Raw genomic sequence first — 22,319 nt, forward strand, 5'->3', positions numbered from 1 at the left:
TTAAAAGGGCTGCGTTTGGCACCAATACCAGGTAGGTAAGAACTTAGCTCAACTGCCTGCTTTTACCGCTTTTACCAGTTGCAGGCTGACAGTTAAAATACTTAAGCTTTTTTTTTTTCTAAAACATGTTATACTTACCTGCTCTGTGCAGTGGTTTCTGCACAGAGCAGCCTGGATCCTCCTCTTCTTGGGTCCCATACCGGCGTTACTGGTGCCGCCCTCCTGCTGGGTGTCCCCACAGCAAACAGTTTGCAATGGGGGAACCCAAGCAGGTGCACTCTCAAACTGTCCATTCACACGCAAAGCTGCTTTTCGGCCCCGCCCCCTCCATCTCATGCTTGGCTCACTGGCTGTGATTGACCGCAGTGGGAGCCAATGGCTACCACTGCTGCCAAAAGCCAATCAGGAATGTAAGTCCCTGGAGAGCCAAGGCTCTCATGGACATCACTGGATCGAGAGGGAGCTCAGATAAGTATTACGGGCTGGGGACACTGCTGCACAGAGGTTTTTTTACCTTCATATAAAGAATGCATGAAGGTAAAAAACTTTGTGCCTTTACAACCACTTTAGGCCATTGCCTTGCAATTAAAGCGGGAGTCCACCGGGACTCCGCATTTTTTTTTTTTTTTAAAAGCCAGCAGCTACAAATACTGCAGCTGCTGACTTTTAAAATAGTGACACTTACCTGTCCAGCGCGCCCGCGATGTCGGCACCCGAAGCCGATCGCTAGGTCGTCTGTCGGGTCCTGCCGCCGCCATCTTGGGTATGGGAATCAGGAAATGGAGCCTTTCGGCTTCATTTCCTGGTTCCCTACTGCGCATGCGCGAGCCGCGCGGCGCAATCCGGACGGTCCCCGCTGCCTCTGGGAACTGTGTGTTTCCCAGCAGGCAGCGGGGCACTTGCGCAAAGGGGCGGGCAGTTGCGGAAAGGGGCGTAATCTACGCCCCTTTCCGCAGACAGCTATCCCGGAAGTGGGTGCAGTTACCTGGATTATCCAGGTAACTGCACCCCCCTCCCCCCTGAAAGGTGCCAATTGTGGCGCCGGAGGGGGGGGGGATTCCGATGAGCGGAGGTCCATTTTAGGGTGGACCTCCGCTTTAACATTGTCAGCCTGCCGTGTGTGCTCCTTTAGGGCTCATCCACACAGGTGGCCAGGGGGAGGTAAGGGTAGGTGGTTGAGCAGTTGTTTTCCTGCCCTCCAACCACCCCTTTTAAGCTGCAAAGACAGATGGACAGGATTGTACACACGATACTTCACGGCCGTGTCAAAAATTATACCCCATGTCGGTTTTGGCAGGCAGTAATGATAACGATTGTGGCTTGGTGGTGCGGTTTTTTTAGGGTTAAAACAGCCATCTCCCAGGTGCTTTTCAACTGTCTTCTGAAAAGCGATTCACCACAGATATTTTCAGAGGGGTGGAAAAGGCTTCCTCAAGTTTGAATGAGCCCTTGGTTTGACATTTGCCTACCTATCTGATAAACTAGATTGACAATGCACAGGCAGCTGAGGAGCACACATGGCAGGCTGGCAACACTACTACTAATTACGAGGCAATAGCTCCTTAACATTATTAGCCTGCAACAGGAAGTTGTGTTGCTGGCAGGAGCTCCATGTAAGAAAGATTCTAAATGATTTGCTTAAAGCCTATCTTTGGCAAAATTTTAATAAACTCACACCCCTGTCTACCACCTACCCCAGTAACACACCCCGAAAGATGTTTTGCTTTTTATTCCTGGTTAAGCAAGATATACTTACTTGAGTTCCTCATTTCCAGGAACCACTAATCTAACTCTGCAAATGCTCCTGAGATTACTGCGCCCCCCCCCCCCCCCCCTACAATCTCCTCTGCTTATGTCACTCTTCTGGATCCTGAGAGGAACTGCTGACCACTTAATAGGAAGTGTCCACGTCACGCAGGCAGTAAGAAATACAGAAAGGAAGAGAGAAAACTTGGGAGTCCTGTGACTGTAGCTATTTGGTAAGTAAAAAGGGTGTTTCTTTTCAGCCAGCGGGGGGTTAACACTACCCTGGAGAGGGCTTAAGAAAACTGTGTACAGTGAAGCATGATGTAAACTATACTGAGATGTAGAGTTTGCATCACATACACTTACACTTAGCCCCGGTTCACGGTGATGCAATGTGGCATGGGATTTGACATGTCAAATTGCATGAGAAATCGGTGGCTTTTGCCCGCAATGGAACCGTCCGAATTGGTGCGACGCTGACTTCCCAAGAGTAGTTCCTGTACTACTTTTCGCGATTTCAGGTGCAATTTCAATAGACATCTGTGAAGGAAACCACATAGATGTATCTGAAATTGGCCCTGAAGTTGGGACTCTTTGTACGAGTTCAGCTGAACTCGCACAATTTCATTCCCGTTGTGAACCTACCCTTAAAGAGGAAGTAAACCCTGATGAGTTTACTTCCTCTTTCATTCCCTGCAAAGGCAAAGCATAATGGACTACTATGCATCGCATAGTAGCCCATTATGTGTCACTTACCTGACACAGGAGCCAGCGAAGTCACTGCTGTCCCCTGTAGTCCGGCGCATCCATCTTCTCGGTGGGTCTCGCAGCTCCGTCGCTGTCATTCAGCGAAGCTGCGATGACGTAACTCCCGCGCGTGCGCACGGGAGCCGAGACGCGCGGCATTGCGCGGCATCTTCGTTATCGAGGATGCCACGCTCAGTGCGCCTGCGCGTCGCTGTCTACGGCAAATATCTCCTAAACCGTATAGATTTGGGAGATATTTCTTGGACCTACAGGTAAGCCTTAATCTAGGCTTACCTGTAGGTCAAAGTGGTTTGTAAAGGTTTACAACCACTTTAAGGTGAGGTTTTAGGGAACAACAAACCTGTCGTATTTCGGAAAAACATGATCACTGTTCTATATTCCAATATACGGCTGTGTCATGTGGACTCTACTCACTGTATACACCTGGATGTACATTGCTATCAATTAGGTGATATCAATGGTTTTACCATTTACTGAACCTTCTGAGCAGGGAACCCATAGTTTGCTCTTACCCTCAACAGTTTCACCAAGCTCAGTTTCAAGCATCTCAGTATGAACATGTCCTATTCTGATGGTTTCCATTGAAAAAGTCAAGGTAGATCCTACGATTGTTGAATATAGATTACTTAATGAATCCAATGAATCCATTCTGGCCTCTGTTCAGATCAAATACGATCAAATACTGCCAGAGCTTGGCCAGTCTCAAATTACTTGTGAACACCTAGCATTACAAAGTATATGATGGATCTAAAATAATATTTTATTACGATTACACAATAAAAATTAACAAGAATTATATAGAGCTATATGGAGAAAAACACATACCTGATAAAATACACTGATAAATTCAGACTTTACACCATATGACCTCCATCCTAGCAGACTCTCAGGCAAGAAGTGACCAGTCCCACGTAGAAGGTGAATTCTGGGTAAGAAAGGTCACAGCCATGGAACAAGGAATTAAATAGAGATGACAACTGTTAGCCTGTCCAAACATTACAGGTCATGCAGGGGCAGCCACAGTGGGTGCATGTCTGCTATACAGGACGGTCGGGGATGTTCCAGAATAGTCTGACTGAACTGATGACAAACAGCAAAGGACAGAACTGATGTGATCTCAAAAAATATACAAAACATTCTAAAACAGTTTCCCGGGGTATATTGATGCTGAAACTATGTATAAAGCTTCTTGCCTGAGAGTCTTAGCCCTTGTACACACGGACGGATATTACGATGGACAATGTCCGATCGGACCGTGTTGTCGGATAATCCAACAGTGTGTGATTTCCATCTGAGTTTTCCAGCTGGGCTATAAAATTTTCCGACAACATGATCCGATCGGACTTTGTCCGATCATGTGTAGAGAATTCCGATCGGACAAAGTGCCACGCATGCTCAGATCAAATTCCTAGACCAAAGCTATTAACTACTAGCCTGAACGTAGTCCCATCCTAACGAAATAACGTCATCACGTTAAGTACGATCGGATTTTCTGACAACTTTGTCCAAATGAGTGTATGCAACAGTTTGGGACAAAATCCGTCGGACAAAATCCATCAGAGAAAATCCGACGGATTTGGTTGTCGGAATGTCCGACCGTGTGTACAAGGGCTTAGGATTATCACTGACAACCTGACATTTTCTTAAAAATTATGAGCAGGTGGATATCTACTTGTCCTTGCAAGAAGCCAATGAGCTCCGAGACACCTGCTAATTTGCCACAGCTAATGTAGGCTTGTGCTTGAAACTTAAGCCGGCCATACATGGGTCGAATTGCAAAAAAAACAGAAATTTTGTGCATTTTGTAATCTGATGATGCCACCATTGATTTGAAAATAGGGGACGCACACAGAAGTTTTTTTTTACCTTCATGAATAGAATGCATGAAGGTAAAAAAAAAACTTGAGTCTTTAAAACTACTTTAAGGAATGTTAAACTGACATTGATTACATTTTAATTTCTGGATTTATTACCGCTTTAAATTATTAATTATCTATTTCTAATTCATTCTGTCCTCTGTTGGCCATGAGAGTGCTTCCTGTGATGTGTCATGAGGATAAGCACTGCAGTTTTGGTTACTAAAGCCCCCCGAATCCCTCGTGAAGACTGAGGAGAAGAATACCTTCAATAGCTTCGCCATCTCCCCATCCTTTGTAACCAGATTTCCTTTTTCATTCTTTATGGGCCAGTATGGTTTGTCCTCCCTCTTTTACTGTTTATATAATTAAAGAATTTCTTGGGATTTTTTTTGCTCTCTTCTGCTATGTGTCTTTCGTGTTCTACCCTAATTGCACCCTTACATTTCTTGCTGCATTCTTTGTAAAGTCTGAATGCTGATGATGATCCCTCAGCCTTGTATTTTTTGAATACTTATGCCTTCTCCTATGATATATGCATTTTTACATTGGAGTTAAGCTATCCAGGACTTTTGTTCACCCTTTTAAAATGTATTTCTCAATGGGATGCACTGGCTAATGCCCTTATTTAATATGCTCTTAAAGGAAACCCATCTCTCTTCCGTGTTCTTTTTTTTTCCCAAATATACATTTTTTTATTATTGATTTAGTGTACAGGGAAGGAACACTCAAGTACAACAATAGCATAGAGCACTTACAGTTACATTTATACTTATTGTTATCACGCTTGTGCAATCAATGCATCCATAGGGTGTGATATTACAGAAATATTCAATAGTTTTATTGGGTGACAAACTGTGCCGGGTCGTTACAGTAATCAATTCTGAGCTGCCTGGCCCCTGTAGCTATGCATTTCTAAGAACAGACAGGGCAGTGAAAACAGAAAACAGTTCCAGTAAAAAGAAAAGAAAGAAACATATGGAAAGAGGTAGTGGGGAAAAGTCCCCCGAAAGAGAATAAGGGAGAGGTTGAAGATAATGGGGGTGGGAGGGGTTAAGGGAAGGGGGGTGGTACAGGGGAGTTTGGGTGAGTCCTGCTGGCGATGGGGTTCCAGCAGTCGTATGTGTCAGTGAACCTGTATCCTCACTCATCTAAGAGCTGAGTAGTAAAATTCCTTCATCAGATAAAATGAACATGTTCCATAGTCTCCACATTTTAGAGTGCTTTTCCTGTTTATTTTGAGCTGTGAGGACTAGGTCTTCCAACTTTTTCCAATCTTCTACCTTACGCAGCCAGGTACCAATAGAGGGAGGTATCTGTTGCTTCCAGAATATGGGGAATACAGGCTTTGGCAGCATTTAATAAGTGTCGCACTATTGATTTTTTGTATCGTTTCTCTGGCATTTTGGTAACATGGAGTAAAAAGAAGGCTGAATAATCGGAAATATTGCATTTCATACATTTTTGGGTTACAGTCCGGACGGTTGTCCAAAAATGTTTCAGATTAGGGCATGACCAAAAGATATGAAGGAGCGATACTCTACCTGGCATTTCTCACACCTATCTGTGGTGGTCGGGGAGTATGTGTAACAATTGTGGTGTATAATACCACCTTCTCAGGATTTTATAGTTAGTTTCTTTTAGTTTTGTACATATCAACAATTTTAAGGAAAATCTAAGAATGGATCCACCACTGAGAAGGTGCAGTTCAGGTCTGCTTCCCACTTCTGTATGAAAGACAGTTGTGGTTGTTCGCATGGGGAATTGAGTAATGCATACGGTTTAGATTGTGGCAGAGTGCCGTCTTCCACACAGTATTCTTCAAAGGTCGTCAAGGTCCAATTATATTGCCTGGGATTTGCTAGAGAGTGTAGAAAATGATGTAACCGTATCACGCTCCAAAAAGGGAGTTGGAAACGCCAATTTTCACACATCAGGGATGGAAGAGAAGGAACACTCAAGTACAACAATAGCATAGAGCAGTTACAGTGACATTTATACTTATTGTTATCACGCTTGTGCAATCAATGCATCCATAGGGTGGCGCAATGTCGGCCCATCTGGGAAAGTGACTGGAAGTCAGACCAGATTAAGGACTTTGGTGGTGTTATCCCTAGCTTCTCCGGTATAAAACCCACTTGGTCTAGGTGAACTATGTCCTGTAATTGTTGTGCAAGGCTAGTGGCCAGGATCTTTGTGAAAAGCTTTAGATCAACAATAAGAAGGGAAATAGGCCTGTAGTTACCACAGGAAGATGGGTCTTTCCCTTCCTTAGATAGGACGGAAACGTGGGCCTTCAGAGTGTCTCTAGGGAAACTTGTGTCCAAGCTAAGAGCATTAAACTTACCATACAGGGACCCAAATTTGGCAGCAGGGTTTGGTAATATTGTAATGTAAGGCACCTGGGGCTTTTCCGGGCTTCATCTCACCTATCGCTCTCTGTAACTCCTCTACAGTAATGGGGGAGTCTAGTTCTTCTCTAATGTCCGTGGGAAATTGGGGCATCTGAGACAGCCATTGCCATCTTAGAAGTCGCTCCCTTTGGGAGATTGTATAGGGTCGAATAACAATCTCCGAATTTTCTTGCTATCTCACTTGTGATAGCTGTCTTGTGTCCCAAGGAGGATATGATTTGAGCTATATATGTGTTAGATTTGTGGCCTCTGACTGATTTGGCTAACAGTTTCCCACACTTATTGCCAGATTCATAGCTGAGCTTGTGCCAAAATTGAAGTGCTGCTTTAGCTCTATAATGCAGAAGGTCCACTATTTGCCGCTGGAAGGACAGTAGTTCTTTCTCCAGTGAGGGAGTAGGTGTTGTTTGTTTGTGCTGTGATTCCATCACGTATATTTTGTTAAGGAGCATAGTTAATTGTTTTTCCCCGTCCCTTTTGATTCGCGCTCTGTTTCTGATCTGTACTCTCCTAATTACCGTTTTTTGGGCCTCCCATAGAATACCTGGGTCATAGTCTGGTTGGTCATTGGTGGAAAAGTAGTGTTTCAATTTGTTGATGACATCTGCCAGGAATTCTGGGGTCTGTAGAAGACTTTCATTTAATTTCCAAAAATTAGTTTTAGTGGTCGGAACTGTTGAGAGTGAATACTGTATGGAGACAGGATCATGATCTAACCATGTGATGTTCCCTATGTCAGATTTAGTTACTGCTTGTAACTGCTGGTGAGAAATCAGAAAGTAATCAATTCTTGAGTACACTTTGTATGGGGAGGAGTAGAAGGTGTAATCTCTTTCCTTGGAGTGCTGTAGTCTCCAAACGTCCACTAGTTGGGCTCTATGCAAATATTGTGTTATTCGTCTATGAATGCCAGTGAAGACAGAGGAAAGGCCCAACGACTTATCTGTTAGATTAAGCAAAGGGTTATTCAAAATGCCTCCCAAGATCAACTGGCCTTCAGAGAATTCTAGTAGCAACTCCAGTACCAGATGTATAAAAACATCCTGGCTATCATTAGGGGGATAAACGTTCAGGGTAATCTACTTGAGAGGAGTATAGCAACAGCTTTCGATTTGGCTGCAGCAATAGTGGTGTGATAAAAAAGAGGGTACAATCTATTTTTAAGGCAAGGCGGACTATCTGCTCTAAAGTGGGTCTCTTGAATGAATGCTACGTCAGCTCTAGCTCTTTGTAAGTCATTAAAGAGGAAGTAAATTCTCTCACTCTGATGCTTCTTTTCATTTAGTCCATTATAATAAGTAATTATCAGACTATAGCCACTGTAATCCAGCCCAAATCGCATATTACTTACTGTTTAAAGAAACTTTAAAAAAACTTGCTTCCAGGGGTTAGGCAGCGCCATCTTAAATATTGTTTTCTGAGTCCACAGTGGAGTGTATTTCCGCCCTTACATTGAGCACTTCCTGTACTGTTAACCAAGCCTCCTTCTCAATCCAACGTTTCTATGCCAACCCTGCTTCCATGTTCATAGCTGACTTGTTTTATTTCATAGTATTTACTTGTGCTGATGTCTAATGTTTGTCTTTGTCAGACTTATCAGCTTGAGCTGATAAGACTGCAGTAATGGCCACGTTTAGACTGTATGTGAGGTCACATGGTGTGTAGGAGGAAGCTCTGAGTGATTAGCAGAGTTCAGTGTTGTGCCCTAGGAAGTCCTGATAACAGATTAGAGAGTGTGCCGTAAATCAGGGGAGATCTGGGCATGCTCAGTGACTTCATTCTACAGAACAACAAGGATTACAACAATACTAAGCAAGTAAGGAGATATCTACAAGCAGTGTTCATTAGGGTTTGTATGCTGATTTACATGGGACAAAGTTGCGGGGGAGGGTTTACAACCAGTTTAAGGAGCATACGCCGTTTTTCGGGTATATTCAGACCTTTCGAGTTCATCGAAATTATCTTGATGGTGTCTATTGCCACCGGTGTCAGGAATAGACTCCTCCGTGTTCTTTGTTCTTAAGATTTTATCCAAATTTATATTTATATCATCATGAAGTTGTGTTTACTTCTCTGTCCTTGAAAGTTGACTGCTTTAACTTTATTTCATCCTCAGATGCTTGTAAGGAATTAAAGTGGTATTAAAACCAAAAGCAAACATTTATTACATTGCACCTTAATAATTCTTAGATGCGATGGTTGCATTCGTTTTCTTTCCTATGCTTTTTTCCTCCTTCCATTATCATCTCATGATCATCTGGAGATAGACAGTAAGGCCGACCATATACTGAGTGAAATTATTTATCCTGTGGCTGCAGGAAATAAATTTACTTGAGTCTCCTATCAACACAGACAGTGCTGATGTAGGAATCCCTCCTGCCGAGCCATTGTCTGCACCTGAGAAGACAGTGATTATTGCTAGTGGCTATAGCAGCCGCTAGCAATAAACACAGGTAAAACCCAGCATGCTGGTTGTACCCAAGTTGATTGATCGATCAACTTAGTACATTCAGCGTGCCCATACACGGTTAAAATCTCCAACATTCAAACTGTGTATGGCCTGCCTTAGGCAGCCCACGCATTAATCCTATTTTTTCACTTAACCGGAAGATCTAGTCATCCATGTGTACATGAATGCCCATGTTACGGCTGCCGTGCCACTTCCCCAATTTTTCCTTAATTTTACTTCCATCCACCTTACTCAACTATAATAACACAGACCAAACATCTTTACTTTGGGTTTAAATGGCCATAGCAGCCCTTTTATTAAACCATAAATAACAATAGAATCTCTATATTATTTAACATAACATGCTGATGTAATTACCAGCTCTTCTACTAGGTCTTAGGAAATTTGAAGGCACACTTGAATGACCAACAAGCTGTATCTGGTACCAAATTGCATCTCCACGGCCCCAAGCCGCAACTACACCGGCTCAGGGACAATGGTTTATCAATTCTCCAGTCGATACAGCCAGCTAACCAATCCCATATACTTCCGACACTTATTTGGGCAGGTACACCCATACCGGAGATGAGCCCAACCCATCGTTCTCCAAAGAACGTAACCATCCCTGCCTTCAAATACACTGCGACCTCTGCCTGCTGCTACGACTTCACCAATCTCACCCAAGAATACTTGTCAATAAAGGAGCCCCCCATATAAAGCAATAAAGGGGCAGGAGGGCGGGAGAAGCTTGTCTGATGCTGTCCCCTGACCAGCTGATGCCAGAGTCAACACCTCCCACCATGAGACCCCTAGGACTACACCCTGCCCTCCACCAATGAGTTAAAGTGGAAGTATGCATTGTATACTAGCCCATTATATGGCAGTTACCTGCAAACGAAGCCTGCGTCATCCTCTCTGGTGGCCGCATCCATATTCACCCCTCTTCCTTGTGGGGCCGCAGACTCCGGCTCTACGTCTGGCTGGAGTTGGGTGACATCACTCCCAGGTATGCGCATGGGAGCCAGCAGTCACGGCATTTGCTATTGAAGAAACGGCACAGAGGGACGTCTCTTCACAGCGCATGCGCTGATGATGTCATCGGCGCACTACAAAGTAAATATCTCCTAAACAGTGCACAAGTTGCACAGAGGAGTTTACACCCACTTTAAGGCCTCTTACGCTTAAAGAAAAAAAAAATCTTAAATTAACCTCTCAGTTACCACAGCCTAGACTGTTAAACCCAGTCATGTAGGCCTCCATTTAAGCAGCTCCCGCAGCTGCTGGCCTTATAGCTGGATACCATTGGATGACCAGAACCCCACAGATGTACATGAGAACACCCCTTTGGGATACTATAAGCAAGTTTTGACCTTCTTTGAGAAAAGAGGTCATATATTACTGGTGAGTGCGGTGTGCTTCTACTGGGAAAAGGAGGAAGAGCACTATTCTCCTGGGTGTCACTTTCCTTCAGATTTGGATGCATTTATTAGCACTGAGCACTTCAAATTGGAACTGTATACTATGAACTTTTTGCACAAGTGTATATTGTTGATTTGATTATATTTATGTTTGTATTGAGCACTTTAAAGTGGTTGTAAACCCTTACAACCAACTTTGACCTACAGGTAAGCCTAGATTAAGGCTTACCTGTAGGTCCAAGAAATATCTCCTAAACCTATACGGTTTAGGAGATATTTACCAAAAGACTGTGGGAGTGGCGGCTCACGTGCGTAATGCGTGGGAGTGACGTAATCGCGGCTTCGCCGAACGACAGCTGCGGAGCAGCAAGACCCACTAAGATGGATGCGCCGGACTACAGGGGACAGCGGTGACATCTTAAGTGTCAGGTAAGTGACACATAATGGACTACTATGCGATGCATAGTAGTCCATTATGCTTTACCTTTGCAGGGAATGAAAGAGGAAGTAAACTCATCAGGGTTTATTTCCTCTTTAAACTAGACACACACATACACAAATGTATGTAGCTTATATGTAAGTTCACACTGGCTTTAAAAGCAGGCTTTTGAGGTGCACTAAAAACACCCCTCAAATGCCAATGCAAATGACACAACAGACAGCACACAGTGCTGTTCACATTATGAAAGCAAGAAGCATTAGTGTGGTGTTTCTTCGCTTCAAAATTTAAGCCTCATGTCAAATCCGGAGGAATTGTAAGCCTTTTAATGCCCCCCATTCATGTTTATGGTAATGTTTTGCAAATGCTCTGGCGGTCTGAATGTGCTGTAACGCTCATCAAACGATTCAACGTGATTTGAAACATGTTCTATTTCTAGGTCCCTTGGATTTTTTAAACGAAAAATTATAAGATTAGCCCACACACGATCGGATTGTCCGATGGACTGATTCCGTTGGACCTAGTCTGCCGGAAAGTCCGGTCATATGTATGCGGCATTGGAGTGCGGTCTATATTTTCTCTTTCTTCATATCTTTGGCTTAAGTAAGCTGGAAGAATTGTAGCTCTTATATTTATATTTCACTTTATTGATTACATGAAAAGCACACATCTATTATACCTTTCAGTCACATTATTTTGAGCGGGTGTAGACTAATAACTTAAAGTTTATACTCTTAGAACCCTTTCACACCGAGGGCGTTTTACAGGCGCTATAGTGTTAGGCCTCTTTCACACGGGGCGGATTAGTAATGATCCGCCCAGTGATGACCCGCTCGCTCAGCGGGGATCGCTCCGTTGTCCCCGCTGAGCCGGCGGCGGACAGGGCGGTCTCCGCACACTGTGCAGGGACCACCCTGTCAGCTCTCCGCTCTCCTCTATGGGGATCGGACGAGCACGGACCGTCTGTCCGTGTTCGTCCGATCCGCTCTGCAGACGGACAGAAAAATAGGATTTTCCTCCGTCTGCAGAATCGGACAGTTGCGGAGGCGGACAATAGCAGGTGTCTGCGGATGCTCATCCGCAGACACCCGCTATCCCATAGGGATGAATGTATGCCCGTATTTCATCCGCAAACGGATGGATGAAATACGGACATACCATCCGCATGTGTGAAAGGGGCCTTAGAAATAGCGCCTGCAATCCGCCCTCAAACTGCTGCTCCATTCATTCCAGTGTGAAAGCCTGAGGGCTTTCACACTGGAGCGGTGCGCTGGCAGGACATCAGGAAAAGTCCTGCCAGCAGCTTCTTTGGAGCGGTGAAGGAGTGGTGTGTATACCGCTCCTCCACCACTGCGCCCCATTGAAATCAATGGGGCAGCGCTGCATTACCGCCGGCAAAACGCTGCTATTGCGGCGTACTGCAGGCGGTTTTAACCCTTTCTAGGCCGCTAGCGGGGGGTAAAAGCACTCAGCTAGTGGCCGAAATGCACTGCAAATCCGACGGTAAAACGCAGCTAAAAATATTGGCATTTTACCGCCAACGCTATGGGCGCTAGGGGTCTTAAGGCCCGTACACACAATATGAAAATCAGAAGTAACATTTAATATGACGAACATATCTGCTGATTTTCAGATCGTTAGTAAGGTGCTTTCGACAGCCGATTCCGATTTTTCCTTTAGACAAAAGCTGGATGGGCAGACTATAACATTTTTGTCGCAAGTGAACTCAACATCCGACTTTCTCTTAATTAGTACGGTTTTCGTCTGAAAAAAAAAATCATAAGAGCAAAACTACGCATGCTCAGAACAAAAGAATACATACAAAACTATTCGACACATTATGTCACTTCTGAAGTTGTGTTCTGTCGTACGGGAATTTTTGTATGGTGAGTAGCCTCTTCGCTTTTTGACATGAGCAGCACAGTAGTGTAGTGGATAGCACTTTCACCTAGCAGCAAAAAGGGTCGCTGGTTTCAATCCCAACCACAACACCATCTGCCTGGAGTTTGCATGTTCTCCCTGTGCCTGTATGGGTTTCCTCCAGGTACTCTGGTTTCCTCCCACCTTCCAAAGACATGCTGTTAGGTTAATTGGATCCTGTCTAAAAAAAAATTGTCCCTAGTATATGTATGAATGTATGTTAGGGACCTTAGGTTGTAATCTCCTTGAGGGTAGGGACAGATGTGAATGCGCAGTGTATATGTAAAGCACTGCGCATATTGACAGTGCTATACAAGTACCTGAAAAAAATAAATGAAACTAGCATGCAACAAAAAACAGATGAATGGTCATCCAAAAATCTGATCGTGTGTACAAGGCTTTACTTGAACAATGGCGGATGTAGTCCCAAGGGTTGTTATCAAAAAACAGAACATTTTCTTTAGCTTTTACTCCAGAAAATACAACCTAAGCTGGCTTTCTTTTGTGTTGGCCAGACTAGTGCACAGGTTTACTAAGATGTAAAAATTCCACGACCCCTTTGTCCAAGGCCATATGTCACATGAATGTAGCAACTGCTGTAGACAGCAAATGGTACATAGCTCACATACATCATAAAGCCACAGCAGAGAAAAACCTCAAAAAATCTTTAGAAGCAATAATATCAAGCTAGAGAGTAAACCTGATAAATAATAAATGCATGCATGCCTGGGATATGGTAGCTCTCAGGGACCTCAGAAATAGCCAACACAGTTGTCAAAATCGGTCATTTGAATTGTAGATGTGCAAATTTTCAACTCCTACCAATTGCTCCCCCAACACTAATACCCTGTACACAGGGTCAGACTTTTCGACGGAAAATGTGCGATTGGATCGTGTTGTCGGAAAATCCGATCATGTGTGGGCTCCATCTGACTTTTTCCGTCGGAATTTAAGACACAGAAAATCCAATCGTTTAAATTCTGATCGCGTGTAGACAATTCCAACGGACAAAGTGCCACGCATTCTCAGAATAAATTACGAGATGAAAGCTATAGGCTACTGCCCTCTTTATAGTCCCGTCATATGTGATTTACGTCCCCTCGTTCTGAACGATTGGATTTTCCGACAACTTTGTGTGACCGTGTGTATACAAGAGAAGTTTGGCCCAAAATGTGTCGGAAAAAATCCGATGGATTTTGTCGTCAGAATGTCCGACCCTGTGTACAGGGCATTACTCCTAATATTTATATTGAAGGGCTGCATGACCCTATAGTGATATATTGATCATGGATAGGTTTTGGCGGGGTGAATAGGCCACTTTTTTCTCATACCTAAACCTTTAACCACCGGCTCCTGTACATATGCGTTGGCACTATGAAGAGGGATATCTCGGTAACAGCAGCAGCTGCTGTCACAACCAAGATATCCATATTTTCAGGAGCCGGTCCTCTTTACGATAATGGTGGTCTCCACGGTGATTTGCCGCAAGATCACCGTTATCGGCGGCGGGAGATGTGCCACCCCCTCCCGACGCTTACCGGAGCCGTCGGCAGCGGCAGAGGCGATCGGGTCCTTTCATGTCCTTGGTATGGAGAGGAGTGAGGCTAAGATGGCCCCCACCCGTCTCCATACCATAACAGGGCAGAAGCGACGTCAATACGTCACTTCCGCCCATAGCTCTTAAAGGAACATTTTTTTCAATGTCATTTTTTCAAATGAAATATTTTTTTTTTTTTTTTTTTTTTTGCATTTTACTTTTTACTCCAAATATGAGAGCTGAGGACTTTTTGACCCCAGATCTCTCTCATATTTAAGAGGAGCTGTCATGCTTTTTTTCTATTACAACGGATGTTTACATTCCTTGTAATAGGAATAAAAGTGACCCATTTTTTATTTATTTTTTTAAACGGTAAAAAAAAAAAATCAAGTAAAATAAATAAGAAAAAATTAAGTTTTTTTAAAGTGCCCTGTCCCGACGAGCTCACGTGCAGAAGTAAACGCAAAAGTGAGTAGCGCCCGCATATGTAAACAGTGGTCAAAACACATATGTGAGGTATCGCCACGATCATCAGAGCGAGAGCAAAAATTCTAGCCCTAGACCTCCTCTGTAATGCAAAACATGCAATATGTAGAAATTTTTAAACGTCGCCTATGGAGGTTTTGAGGGTAAAAGTTTGACGCCATTCCACGAGCGGGCACAATTTTGAAGCGTGACATGTTGGGTATCAATTTACTTGGCGTAACATTATCTTTCACAATATTAAAAAAATTGGACTAAATTTACTGCTGTCCTATTTTTTTTATTAAAAAAAAGTGAATTTTTTCCAAAAAAAGTGCGCTTGTAAGACGCTGCGCAAATACAGTGTGAAAATAAGTATTGCAATGACCACCATTTTATTCTCTAGGGTGTTAGAAAAACAAAACAATATATAATGTTTGGGGGTTCTAAGTCATTTTCTATCAAAAAAAAAAAAACATTTTTAAACATGTAAACACCTAAATTCCAAAACGAGGCTAGTCCTTAAAGTGGTTGTATAGTCAATTTAGGTACTTTTACCTACAGGAAAGCCTATAATAAGGCTTACCCGTCTGTAAAAAAAAATATCTCCTAAACCTGTACGGTTTAGGAGATAATCCCCTCGCAATGCGCCGCTGACTGCAGTGGCGCATGCGCACAGGGGATTCTCGGCTGAAAGTCCGGCAGACGCCGGACCCTGCCGGGAAGAAATCTCCCGTGCGCATGCGCAGGAGTGACGATATCCCGGCTACGGCCACTCACAGCGCCGGAGCCGCGATACCCAGAAGAAACGCTGACGGAACATGTCAGCTCCCTCGGCGTGGATCGGGCCAGATGTCGGCGCCTCATTCTAAGGTAAGTATTTCATAATAAGCTAGTATGCGGTGCATACTAGCTCATTATGCCTTTTCCTTTGCAGGTGAGTTAAAAAAATAAAATAATTCAGCGGGTATACAACCGCTTTAAGTGGTTAATGGGGAAAACTCTCTGCAACAGAATATCTTTTAATCCCCAGCCAAGGAATCCCACTTCTGTTGCAGCAGCAAGCATTGGTAAATACTCCTAGCACAATCTCTGCCACCTAAGCCTGAGGCTGGGTTCACACATGTCCGGCAGTGGTTTGCAGTCCGGAGCGTTTCTGGTCACCAGTTCAGGTGCGACTGTTTTTTGCCTGAATTTTCACCTGAACAGGACCCAAAAACACACAGAACCCTTTTGAAAACCGCACCGCGACCTCCCCGTGACATGTGAACCGACTCCATTGAGAGCCGGTCACATCCATGTGTTATGCGAATTAGATGCGGTTAAAAACGCACCCAATTTGCATATATGTGAACCTAATAAAAGCCTAATAAAAGATCCCAGCTATCAGGTAAAGCTAGTAAATAGATGTGGGATGCTTTAAGGCAAAAATTTTATCATACGCTATTGTGTGGAAATAGTACCTGAAACTTCTAAGGCATGGGTCTTCAAACTATGGCCCTCCAGTTGTTCAGGAACTACAATTCCTATCATGCCTAGTCATGTCTGTGAATGTCAGAGTTTTACAAAGCCTCATGGGATGTGTAGTTTCGCAACAGCTGGAGGGCCGTAGTTTGAGGATCCCTGTTCTAAGGCCTCCTTCATGGGCGACCAGAGGGCAGTAAAAAAAGGTTGGTTAAACCATGGTTTTAGCACCCCACCCAGCTAAATTTTACTAGTGAAGCCAGACAGTAATGTACACATGCCACAGGGTGCATTGGTTTGCATCACGGGTATGGAAATTTTGATTTGGCCTGCAGAGTTTGACAAGCGGCTTATCAAATAAGCTCGATGAGGTAAACAGGAATGTGCCACAACCGCAAGCCAAACGCTTGGCTTGTGGTGAGGTATTTTAAAGCGGTAGTAAATCGGGTGTCACTGTTTACCACAGAACTTCAGAGCGCATGCACCAATGAAGTCACCAGCTGCATCTAAAGCGTACGTTTAGAAGATATTTACAGTACCTATAGGTAAGCCTTATTGTAGGCTAAACATGTAAACACCTAAATTCCAAAACGAGGCTAGTCCTTAAAGTGGTTGTATAGTCAATTTAGGTACTTTTACCTACAGGAAAGCCTATAATAAGGCTTACCCGTCGGTAAAAAAAATATCTCCTATAGGTAAAAATCATACAAGGGACTTTACTCCAACTTTAAAACAAAATCCCCCTTGGGATTAAAAAAAAAAAAAGACATTCAGGATGTGGCATGATCGCTTCATAAATCCCTGGCTGCTGCTCTACTGTCCTCTGAAAAGAAATCCTTCACAGGTCACTTTTAAGGAGGGTGATGGGCACCATCTGACAGAGCCCATAAAAAGATGTTGCAGAACTCATTACTCTCAGTGAAGTTCCTAAGCGGGCATCCCTCACTTAGAAGAGAAAATGATGCAGCTGGCACAGGGGGGTTCAAACCATTTGCATGGTGAGCCGCAAGGTTTGGACTACACCTGTACAGAATGCAGTGGTGATATAGTACCCGGCAGATGGTAAGACAGAACACGAAGGGAGAGCAGGCATCCAACAAATATAGAGGGGTACCCAATGCAGATTTTCAGCTTGCTCAGTAAAGTTCTGTTCAGTGGCACGAGCAGTGAGGCAAGTAATTATCAATCCTTACTTAAAAGAGTTACCTTATATAAAAATCTTCATTAAAGTTGTTGTATACTCGTTTTTTAAACTTTTACCTACAGGAAAGCCTATAATAAGGCTTACCTGTAGGTAAAAAAAATATCTCCTAAACCTGTACGGTTTAGGAGATATCCCCCTCGGTATGCGCCGCTGACTGCAGCGGCGCATGCGCACAAGGGGATTCTCGGCCTGAAGATCCGGCAGTGGCCGGCGGCCGGAATGAAATCTCCCGCGCGCATGCGCGGGAGTGACGATATCGCGGCTCCGGCCACTCACAGCGCCGGAGCTGCGATACCCGGAAGAAACGCAGAGGGAGCATGTCAGCTCCCTCGGCGTGGATCGGGCCAGATGTCGGGGCCTCGTTCTAAGGTATTTCATAATGAGCTAGTATGCGGTGCATACTAGCTCATTATGCCTTTTGCTTTGCAGGTTTAAAAAAAAAAAAATGTGCGGGTTTACTACCGCTTTAAATCCCTGTTCACACTTATGTGATGCAGGAACATGTGTGATAACACATACATTCATGCAGGTGTGCTTTGGTGCCATTCATTCTTAACGCACCAGCCAAAGCGAGTTTGCAAAAATCGCACCACAACGCATGGTAATTTATTGTAAAAAATAAAATAAAAAAAGAATGCCCACACTTCTTTTGTGTGATTGCCATGTATAGGTCAGCCCACTGAAATTAATGGGCTACCCTAAACGCAATGCACCTAAACGTGCAAAAATGCGCACGCATCTTTCACCTGCATATGTGTGAATGGCACCCTACAAGGTTTGCAAAACTCTTCTCTAAAGCTGGACAAAATTTTTCATTTAATTTGTCATTGGGGTCAAATAAACATTCATTTTCAACCGCAGTGACAAGAAATTTCGAAGGAACGGGATGGAAAATTTTTCTCAAACATGCTAATTTTTAACAGCATATGTGATTTTCGTTTGGGGAATTATTTATTTTAAAATCGAATGCTAAGAGCAAATTCAATTTTTAAACATTTTCAAATAACATGAATCAAGTAATTGAATGTACCGAGAAATTTCATATGCATTTTCATTCAAAAAAATCTACTAGTGTATGGCCAGCTATAAGTGATACTTAAAGTGCTCTTGCAATGAAAAAAAAAGAAATTCATTAAAATTCCTAAAAAAAAAAAAAAATTTAAATTTTTTTTTTAAACTCATCTATAAATGGCTGTTGCTAGAGGGTCCCTCTTAGTCTGCCTCCTTCAGTGCCTGGGCTGGTGGCATCACTTCCTCTCAGCGTAGGAAGGGCTCAGCTCTGCCTCCTCCCTCCTGTCAGTCATCTGGAACACGTGACAGGTCCCAGATGACTGTGCAGCCAATCACGGCACGAGGCGCCACTCGCGCATGCACAGTGGGTGCCCGGCTGTGAAGCCACAGCCAGGTGGCCACAGTTCGAATGCCGGCGCTGCCGAGCATAGGGGGGGAACAAGCGGGGCTTCGTTCCCCCGCATTGCTGGACCCTGGGACAGGTAAGTGTCCGATTATTAAAAGTCAGCAGCTGCAGTATTTGTAGCTGCTGACTTTTATTTTTTTAAGGGGAACTCCTCTTTAACCTTTTATTTGATTAAAAATAGGTTATACTTACCCTCTCTGTGCTGGGATATTTGACAGAATAATGACTTTTTTTCTGGTCTCCCGCTGCTCCACCTACCTGTGGTTGCCCCTATAGCAAGCCATGTGCTATGGGGCACTCTGGAGCCGGGCTGTGTGCGTCCATAGACACACCCTTCATTCCCTCCTCACCGCATCTGACTGACAGCCTATGGCTCCCGTGCTCCCACTGTGTCCTATGAAAGCAGGAAGGGAGTGCTGCAGCCAGGACTGAGCTGGATCAGTGAGAGGAGACCGGTGGGTGTTTAGGGATGGGGCGAGGGAGGTGCTTTTTTATCATAATGCAGGTAATGGATTAATGTAAAAAGCTTTAAACTTTAGAACAAGGGCTTGTTCACACCAGCCTACACGTGTGCGCTGGTGTGCATTGTGCAGTGTGACACTTCACTATAACGCATCGCACTATATTTTTTTTTTCCATTTTAGTTACTAAATAATTTTTTTACTTTATTGAAGAGTCTCAAAATAGCACTTAGCCCTTGTACACACGATCGGAGATTCCGCCGGAATGTGTCCGATCGGAGCGTTTTGTCGGATATTCCGACTGTGTGTGGTCTGCATCGGACTGTTTCCGTCGGAATATCCATCGGACCAAATTTTCCAACTTGCTGAAAAATATTTTCCGACAAACTGCTCCGATCGGACATACTCCGATCATGTGTAGAGAATTCCGATCGGACAAAGTGCCACGCATGCTCAGATCAAATTCCTACATCAAAGCTATTGGCTACTAGCCTGAACGTAGTCCCATCGCAACGAAATAACGTCATCACGTTCTGAAAGATTGGATTTTCCGAAAACTTTGTCCGACCGTGTGTATGCAACAGTTTCGGACAAGATCAGTTGGACAAAATCTGACGGACAAAATCCGATGGATTTGGTTGTCGGAATCTCCGACCGTGTGTACAAGGGCTAAAAGCTATGGGATTGGGATTGGATGACAACAGACAGGCGGCCCGTTTTCATCCGATTTCGCCATAGAGGAGCTCTGAGAGGTTCGTCCCTGCACAGTGAGAGGAGACGGACCTGTCATCCGCCGGCTCAGCGGAGCGAATCCCCCACTGAGCCGGCACTTGATTAAACAAATCAAGAACGCAAGCACTGCCTTATTGATATGTTTTTGATGCATTTCCACTGCGTTTCAATTGAAGTCTATGGAACCAAAAAGCAACCTGCTGCGAGAAAAAAGTCCCTGAACCTTACCAAAAGACGCACCGGAAAAAGCACAGATGTGAACGCGACCCATGTTAAATAGACTGTAGTGCGTTCCGCTTGGATCCGCCTGTTCGTTTTTCAGGTGGGTCCGAGGGGGACACCCATTGCCTATTATGGGCAGGCGAATGTCAGGGGATATGTGACCGCTGACACCCACCTACCATCCTATAAGATCCGCTCAAAACAGACGGCTGACAATACATTCGCAATCCATCCAAGCGGATCAGATCGGATGGGATCGGGTGAAAACGGACAGGTGATCTGTTTTCAGCTGATCTCCCCATAGAAGATAGCGGGGCTCTGCCAGGTCTGTCTCTGTACAGTGAGCGGAGAAGGACCTGTCATCTGCGGGTCAGCGGGGATCAACGGATCGATTTCCCGCTGAGCTAGCGGAGTCTGTCCAACGGATCCGCTCCGTGTAAAATCAGCCTAACGGTGACCATACTTGCTTCCATCAATTATCGATTTCTTCCCTGATCAATCTCTTGCAGTAGGAATATTCAATCTATAGCTGACAACCCATTCAATCGATTACATATCAATAATCCACACGAGGACGTCGATTTCAAGCAATAAAATATGATTGTACCTTACAATCGTAATTTATTGATAAAGTCTCTGTTTCCACCATACAATCTCAATCTCTCTGATTGATCGAAATACAATTGTAATCATGAACAAAGTATCTCAGTGCAGCTGATCAATACACAACGATTGATAGACTCTATTTAGATCAGATACAATAAAAAAGGAGTCGATCAGTGAAGGCAGGTAATAATCGATTATATTGCATCTGAAATGCCATGCTCATGAGTTTGATTGTATTTCAATCGATCACATTATGAGGCATAGGGAAAAAGGAGATGGGAGTGAAAACATATGATTGTATCTTCCAACTATCAATCAAAATGTACCTCTCGGTGTATGTGATATCAAATGACTATAGATCGATTATTCCACTCAGGAAGTGTCTATGGCCACTATTAGGTCTGCCATTGGCTACATAGTATATGGGCCTGCCAGATTTTGAACAAATTGAATGGATTGTCCTGACACTACACTGTACAATCTGATTGTACAATATCCTCCAAAGTTATACAATATGAGGTCACACCTAAATAATCCATTCAGTGTATATCAAATCACATATATATATATATATATATATATATATAATGGCAGATCTAATAATGGCCATACATGCTTTGATAAATGATTGATTTCTTCCTAATATATATATATATATATATAGATATATATAGATATATATATATATATATATATATACATATACATACATACACACACACACACATATTAATATCTATCTATCTATATCTATATATAGATATAGATAGATAGAGCTGTAGCTATAGATATCTATCTATCTATCTAGATAGATAGATAGATATAGTCACCAACTAATTTGATTGCTATTCCATACATGGGGAAGTGGATTTCAGTAGATAGGATCTGATCATAACATACAATTGTAAATTTTGATCTCATCTGTGATTGAATTACAATCTTATTCAAAACCAAAGTGGCTGATTTACTCAGTTTGATCGAATCCATTCTAAATGGAGTCTAAATCCAAGGCTATTTGACAGATTGCAGATTCAGTGGTCTTGATCGAATTGCACATGGATTGGATACAAAAATCAAAGCGTGTGTGGCCACCATAAGGCTGCCCATACACAATGTGATCGTACAATCGCCATACAATCTAATACGAGGACACCTAAACAATCCAATAAGTCCATATATATATATATATATACACACACAAATA

At 43.5% G+C, this 22,319-nt stretch overlaps 1 protein-coding gene and 1 long non-coding RNA gene across 10 annotated transcripts in view; one reads left to right on the forward strand and one right to left on the reverse strand.

The window, feature by feature from the left end:
* Positions 1–22,319, reverse strand: part of TACC2 (transforming acidic coiled-coil containing protein 2) — a 295,989-nt gene that overhangs the window by 212,508 nt on the left and 61,162 nt on the right. The window lies entirely within an intron of this gene.
* LOC143930783 (uncharacterized) overlaps positions 1–22,319 on the forward strand; it is a 93,663-nt gene that overhangs the window by 57,338 nt on the left and 14,006 nt on the right. The gene's annotated exons all lie outside the window — the stretch shown is intronic.

The sequence above is a fragment of the Lithobates pipiens genome, unplaced genomic scaffold (genome assembly GCF_037356315.1).
Source record: "Lithobates pipiens isolate NorthernLeopardFrog02 unplaced genomic scaffold, aLitPip1_a1.2 Scaffold_25, whole genome shotgun sequence".
Taxonomy (NCBI): domain Eukaryota; kingdom Metazoa; phylum Chordata; class Amphibia; order Anura; family Ranidae; genus Lithobates; species Lithobates pipiens.